We start from the raw sequence: 6,960 nt of genomic DNA on the forward strand, positions 1-6,960 counted from the left end.
TAATTTTGGTTGAAGTTACTTTAATTCATTTAACTGCTATTAAATTATTAAGTGATAAGACTTTTCTTCAAGATTTTCTCTTTTAATGTATCTTTTTAAATTCTCTGTAAACTTTATAAGCAATATACATAGTATGGTTGAATATCATATCTTACAAAAAATCCTTTATGTATAAATACCTCCTACAAGTAGGTACTCCTTTATTAGCCCATCTCAAGAAGCATCTTCTCTGATGACCTTGGGAACATCATCCTTGATTCCATTTTTTTTTCAAAAATCTTATTATTACATCTTTCTTCTAATAATTATATATTTTTGTTTAACACTGTCAGGATTGTTTTCTATTTATAGCTTAAATCCTTATGTAACACATTTTCAACTAATTTCTTGCAGCACACAATAGTTCTTGCATCAGAACCTTGTCTCTCCGGAAAAGGCAGGATCTTATTTTTCCTTCCACATATAAAACAGCCAGATTGTGTGACTGCCTTCCCGATAGAATGTGGGGAAACTGATTTTGCATGTCTCCTCATTCTGGATTATAAAAAGTAATGTGACTTCTTTCTGCACGGTTGTCATTCTTAGAAGACTGGCCCTCGGATCACTGCCACCATGTTTAGGTCAGGTCACACTGAACACCTGTGTGTCCATTAGTGGACAGAACACATGTCTGACCAATAGTGTTAGTACTGAACCCATGAACGAGCAAGCCCTCAGATGATTCTAGCCTCTATACTGTTCTTGTTGATCCAAAATGGAATGGAAAGTGGCATCCCTACCAAGCTCTACTAAAATTATAGTTGTATGAGCAGAACAATATTATCACTGTTTCATTTAAATATTGCCTGCACATTTTCTCATATTTTTAGCTATTTTATATCAACTTAATAAAATGAAATGTCATTTATATATCAGTGAACCTATTATGTTACATGTTTAAGTTCCTCCAATCACTTTTGTGCTATGGTACATAATATTACTAAAAATATTTTTGCACACACATTTTGAATTTTGACATTTCTGATTATTTTTATAGAATAGCTTCTTAGAAGACAAATTCTGACATTTCTGATTATTTCTATAGAATTATTCTTATAAAAAATTCAGACATTACTATAGAATAAATTCTTAGAAGACAAATTTCTATACCTCATATTATTTTTATGTCATATTAATATTGTATTAATTATTCTGTAATTCATGAGAATAAAATTTGCTTAAACATTGTTTTTATAAAAAAGAGACCTAGGGCCCAAGCTTTAAACAACCAACTCATGAATATAGAAAAATAATCTTTTCCAAAACTCAGGAGCTTTCTTCCTTTTAAATTTCTGAATCGAAGAAATTTTTGTTGATGTTTCTCAAGGGGTATTTATTTCTATTGTGGTTTGTATCTTTCATCTTTAATTTAATTTAGATTGCTTGTAACCTGGAAGAATTTTTAAAAATATAGTAATACTTTCAACACCTTTAGTAGGCTGAATATGGACTCAACTCATGAATTCCCTAATCTCCAGGGCTGTGGATGTTTCCTCAGGAAAATATAATTTGTAGATGTAATTACACTTAAAATTTTCAGGTGAGGAGATAATTGAGACAGTTACTAAGTGCCATCATAGTGTTCATAAGCAGTGAGGAGCTATAGCACAAAGACTAGAGAAGTCAGTGTGATTACAGAGGAGAGACTATGGTTTGGGTTTACAACCAAGATACATCAGGAGCCAAGCAGGAACTAAAGAGGTAAGGAGTGTTAGCACCTACATTTGGGCTCAGATGAACTAATTTTGGATGTCTGATCTTCAGAAAAGTATTATGACTTACATTTGAATGTTACCCAACAGCCCCATGTGCTCACAGCCAGGGATTTTGTGAAGTGATTATTTTATGGAGGCATATTGCTGACTTGAAGTTAGAAAGCATAGTGTGGTTGGAAGAGGTAGGTTGCCCGCAATGGATGGGGCGGGAAGGAGTTCTCTCTCCCCCCACCTCTTCCCTTCACTGTCTTTGCCTTCTGACTACAATGAAGCAAGCAGCTTTCCTCTACTGAGACACTTCCACCATGTTCTTCTGCTTTTGAGCCAGCCCTCTGTACGCTGAAACCTCCAAAAACTAAGAGCCAGTATAAACCTCTCCTCTCTTAAATTGTGCATATCAGGTTTTGGATCTCAGTGATTATAAAGTAACTAAGAGAGGTTTTCTTTGTTAGGGATTAAGATCATAGCTGTGAATATACCTGGCCACCTGGTCACAAATCTTTATAAGTAGTTTGTGAGAAGAATTTGGAAAAGTTTAGAAATGCTATCAAGAGAAGTCACCTTAGAACACAATAAGTTGAACCAGGTATGTGATACAGGTTAGAATCCAGACCAGAAGCCTCATAGAAATGCAGACCATGTAGATCAGGTGTGGGTTCTGTTTGAGAAGAAAAAGCTCATTGGCAGTTGGACTCCATGGTACATGCATTATATTCTGGTGATAATTGATCTACATTTTGCTCCTATCCTGAAACTTTATGGGACACTTAGATTAAAGCAGCAGACTAATTAATCTGATGCTGGTAAACTGAAGTTTCCTCCTTGGAAGTCTGAAGACTCTGCTCCAAGCCAAAGGAACTGGAGATGAATGTCCAAAGACAATGGCAAAGATCACAGCTCCTTTAAAGAAGTAAAGGGGAAGACTTCTCTTCTCTCTCTCTCTTTTTATTACATCTAGGTCACACGTTTAGTTTTTGGTGTCCTGTATGTCTGAGGTAGGTCTTCCTTTGCAGCTCTCCTGTCAGTCATCTGTAGACATACCCCAAACCGCATTCCACTAACCTGCTAGGCATTGCTTAATCCATTCAAATTGACATTCCAATTAACCATCACACCATGTACGAATAAATTTCTCTTGTATTTTTAAAGCACAATAAATTTCTGTTTTGTGATGATTTGTTACATAAGCACTACAAATCTAGTACATTGCTTTCAGTTACGTAGGAAATAAATAGGAGGTCATTTTAATGTTCCTAATTTTATTTTTCAACAGACTCTAGCAAACGTATAAAACACATTGCTGTTTTTTGTTCTTTTTATGTATGTGCAATATCTTAAGTAACAAGATACAGGACAAGTAGCAAGTCCTATAAAGAATAGTAAAGAATTCTTTTGTTTCAGAAACTTCTATTCTAGATTTGGATACACACACATTTATGTAAATAGCAACTGTGGAGTACAGAGCCCTGCATTTCCTCAAGGTCCTGTTTGAGGTATACATTTTGAAATATATAGGAATTCTGAGCACATAAACAAACGTGTAATTTGACACTTTCCCCTTTGGAGACTTGCAGTCACAGAATGGAAAATAACAAAGAGTCACAGATTATTACAGAGTTCCAAAGATCCTAAAGAAATAGGTTAATCTTATTGTGAGTCCTAGCATGTCATAAAATATCAGTGTACACTAGCTTCTTTTTCCCTTCCTTGGTTAAAAGAGTCTCTTTATTGTCACGGTCTAAAAAAAGACAAGACGTAACAAATGAATCTTCAGTGATGTTTGAAAAATATGCTCTGACACATTTGGAACATACCCACTGTTCAAAATCTGCCAGCTAAGAGAAGCTGATTAGAACCCCTGATAGCCCATGGGGAGCCCCGTCCAGGTGCCTGTTACCTGCTGCTGTCAGCTCTGCCTTGGGCCAGCATGGAGTCAGCGTCGCCAGTTGCTTCTCATCTTTATGTAACCATCAGAGTGGGAGGCAACTGCTGCTGTTGATATAAACATGAAGGGAAAACTGTGCTGGCTACACAATATGTCAAGAACCCTTTGTTTCTTTCTCGACCTCAGTGTTAGACAATTGGGCCTTTGCAGCTATGAAAGCATCATTACCTCTTTTATGAAGAGCCTTGACTTCGGTAGCTTTTGTTCATCCCTTTACTGTATCCTCTCTGCATCTCTTGCCTGAAGCTCAGAGTCAGGAGACACTTGAAATGATCTTCTGTTTTGGTGTGTGGATTTAAAATTGAAAAGTCCATTTCTAAGACTGGCCAAAAGTCCTATATTCCATCATTGCATGGTAGATTTTAAAGGTATTTTTATTCACTATTTCCTTCCTGGGAGTGGAAAAATTTTTTTGCCAGGTTTTATTTAGAATATATCTTTTTTATACTACAATGTATTCTGAAATAAATCATCAATGTGATTATAAGTAATAAGGCACACAAAAGTTTTCTAGAAATGAAATAAGTCAAAAGAAACAAGTGATATTGTTGAGCTGCAGAAAAAGTGGCCATGGTCTATGGTGTACAGAAACTCTAGTTAGAGGAAAAGCAATCTGAGGTGATGAACTTTGCAGAAAAAAGTAGTATTTCCTTGGAAATGAGAAGTCAAAAATCAAATAAACAATTGTTTGGAAGCAAGAGAGAACCTGAAACAGCAAAATAGCTAAAATAAAACTAACTATAATAGTATCTCATTGGTTGAGATTATAAAAGTAAAAAGAGACCTCTTGATATCTATCTTATAGATGAAATCATAGGAGTTATTAAAGGGCAGTAGGCAAATCAGTGATGTGATCCAATTTCCTCCTTCAGGAAAACAGCTATCGGAGCTACTGACATAAGTGGAGGTGGTGTCCTAAGTAATGGTAGTAACAGTAAAGGTGCACATTAAGTGGACAGGAGAGGAATATTAGAATACAATGGAAAACACAGAAGAAATGGATTCCTAGATACATACCAATTACCAAAGCTGAATCAAGAAGATAGAAAAATTCTAAATAAGCCAATATTAGTCAATGAAGTTGAAGAAGTAATTTTTTAAAAAGTACCAGTAAAGAATCCTGACAGATTCATTGCTGAATTTTGCAAGAATTTTAGAGCTCTAATGCTGCCACTTCTCAAACACTTATGAACTTGAAAGGGCAACCATACTCCCAGTCATTCCTGGAAGCGAATATTACCATCCAAAAAACAGAACTGCAGGACAATCTTCTTAATGAACATAGAAAGTTAGATAAACACATCATTTCAGATGAGAGATTTTTGGCACAGTTGTTGATCTGGGAATTAATGAGATGCAGTTACAGAATCATTAAAGCCATGGAGCCAAAGAGACTGAGCAGGAACCTTGGAGTTTAAAAAGAGATGATCACCTAGATTTTGAGGGATAGAAGTCTACAAAAAAAATGGTTAGCTAGGAGAAAAAAAATGGTAAAATGTGGGCTACAGAAACCCAAAGAAGGTTTTCAAAAAAAAGGTGGAGTGCTCATTTGTTGAATGTCACTTTGATTAATGGTGAACCTAGTGTGCTTCACCCATGGAGTGAATTCTGTCTGCTACGTGATATTATTTTTTTTAGTAAGCATCATGGATGAATCAGTAGTCATCTTTATTTTCTGAGTTTTTTTTCTTTAATTTAAAAATGAGTGCAATTTTAAAGAATGAATTTTGATTTTAAAGATTTTATTTAAGTCTGGTAAATTATTTCAATATGAATTAAAGATTATACTTACCAACCAGGTCAATAAACATCTCACAGAACGAATTTTTTCCTGTTTTTAATTTTAAATACAAATAAAAACTAGTGGTTATAGGAAATGACAGAAGTAAGATAGTTTCTGTTTTTTTTTTTGTCTTTACAATTTCTGTGCTGTCATGGTTTATTTTGAGTCTCTGGACTGAAATTAGGATGCTTACTACAGGGTTGTCTATCACAGGATTGGAGTAAACTGTAACATAGCCAGTTTGAGCAATTCTTTATTAAGTTACTTTTGAAGTAAACATTATTGCTGAGTCCATGACATCTGAGGTAGACTGTATTACTGAAAATTGCTGAAATTAATCTTCAGATATATATTATGTTAACTAAAGGATTAATAATAAAGGGGCTTATTTGAAGTTTGCATATATGCATGTTGAATGACATTATAACATACACATATAGAAATAATATAGCATTAAAATTCAATAGCCAACACAGGAATTGCTTAGAATATTGACCAAAAGAAGAATTTATAGAAAGAGTGCTTTTATACTAACATTGTTCAGAATTGCATTGTGATCATAAAAATCTGACCAGCATTCTCCAGTTTTTGTTATTGTATTTGAGATCTTTACAGACACCAGATCCACTAATTGCCTGTATCTCACAGGGACCACTCTTACTGCCCAATCTTTGGCACAGTGATGGCCTAGGTAATAAATAGAATGAAGTTTGAAAATGACCTATGTACTCATTATAATACGGTCACCAGTCACTTGGACAAGGAAAGATTTTCAGGAATGGTGGGGGTGAAGCCATCTCACCAGGGTTGAGAAAGTGGTAGGTGAAGAGGCAGTCTGGGCAGTGACTTCATTCGAAGCAGTTCCTGCACCTTCCTGGATGCTCTTCATCCATTCCCCTCCATATCTGCCTGGACATCCTCCTGTCCAGACATACTGAACTCCCTCATGCTCCTCAGAGCTTCACCAAGACTGTTCCATTTATGTGCCTTCGTAACTACCATTACTCCTACTTGAAACTCTTCTCCTGATTAGTTCTTGTCTTTCTACCACTTCCCAGTGTTAGAGATACAGCATAGCTTTTCCTATTGTTCTGGGCAATGTCACAATGAATCCAGTGTGTCCCATAATCTCTATATTTATATGTGGCAAGGCAGGTGCAAGGTTGTATTCTCCAGGTCTCCAGCAATTAGCACTACACCTGCCTGTCATACTCATGGAAGTTTGTTGGAGAATAAATAGGGAAAGAAGTGCAACAGGTCAAGTTAGCAAATACATGATAAGGAATACAACTAAAATGAACTTAAAACCTTTCGTTCTATGCCTGCAACCACAGGAAGTGTAAGTGGGTTGATGGCCATTATGATGATGAACCTCGGTCACAGGCACAGTTGCTTATTGGTAAACGGTTAGCTAAATCTGAAAAGTATCCTAATAACATAAATGATACTAATCAACATGTGATACTAACTGTGACTTT

This window comes from Cavia porcellus, unplaced genomic scaffold, assembly GCF_034190915.1.
Source record: "Cavia porcellus strain 051 isolate PalLab524CR breed Dunkin Hartley unplaced genomic scaffold, mCavPor4.1 scaffold_15, whole genome shotgun sequence".
In the NCBI taxonomy this organism is placed as follows: domain Eukaryota; kingdom Metazoa; phylum Chordata; class Mammalia; order Rodentia; family Caviidae; genus Cavia; species Cavia porcellus.